This window comes from Asparagus officinalis, chromosome 4 (assembly GCF_001876935.1).
Source record: "Asparagus officinalis chromosome 4, Aspof.V1, whole genome shotgun sequence".
In the NCBI taxonomy this organism is placed as follows: Eukaryota; Viridiplantae; Streptophyta; class Magnoliopsida; order Asparagales; family Asparagaceae; genus Asparagus; species Asparagus officinalis.
Window position 1 is genome coordinate 3,658,074 of NC_033797.1, and position 1,174 is coordinate 3,659,247.

Here is a 1,174-nt window from a genome sequence, read left to right on the forward strand (position 1 = left end):
TGAGCATTCATAAAATTCTACAAATATTAATTCTCCATGCACATAAGTTTCCTCCTAAAAGACAAAAATGCATAAAATCCAAGGCAAACCCTTTTTAATTCTAGAGTTCCCTTCAAGAGATTCATGTACTGCAGAGAAAAAGAACTACCATGAACTAAGAAGAAAAGAAAAAAATTTAAACAAATCTTTCTATTTTTTTAAGAATTTTAAAAAGAATTTTTTTAAGGATTTTTTAAAAAAAAATTAAAAAGAATTTTTTAATGATCTTGAATTTTTTTAAGCATATATACGTGTGTCATTGAATATTAAAAAGATTTTTTTTAAGAAATTTGAAAAAAGAAGAAGAAATTGTCAAGTGGCGTGTGCAAGGATAAGAGTTTTTAGTAATAGATATAGATTAATGATCTTGGAAGTTGAAGAAAATGTGTCATTGAATATTAAAAAGATTTTTTTTTTAAAAGAAGAAATTACCAAGTGGTGTGTGCAAGGATAAGAGTTTTTAGTAATAGATATAAATTATGAATCTCAAACGACTTTCGTAGTAAAATAAAATAAGGAAATAATTCGATAAGTACCGCAACTAGTAGCTTTAGACTCGTTGTTTATAAGTGAAAACAAAATAAGGAAATAATTATTAACTATTAAAAATTAATTGTTTTGTGGCATGTGAAGGGCGCAATACGCTGTTTTAAAATATTGGATAAATGCAACTTCTTCTAATTGCTGATTCCATTTCTTGTACGAAGGGGACAGATTAGGGGGTAGCTATCCACGTGTACCAAAGAAAATTCACATATTGGTAGGTGCATGTTATTATTATTATTATTATTTGTGTTTTAGTGAAAGTTGCAGTATATTTTTGAATGTTGAATTCTCAGTGAAATTTGATTCACGCCGTTTCACTAATATTGACATGTGCTGATATATTTGTTTGTTTGCTTCCTTAGCGTGCTTGATGAAGCACCTATTTTATGTTCATCTTTAATTTGACCTCTTACATGACTACGATTAATTTATAGATTTTTATCCCGCAAAAAATCTTAAACCATTTATCTATACCACATATAAAAAAGGATTGGGCTGTTAAAACTTTTGATTGCCTCCTTTACCCTTCCAAAATTTGATAATTCACAATAATGCCTTAAAATTTATTCAATTCATTCTATTTATTACA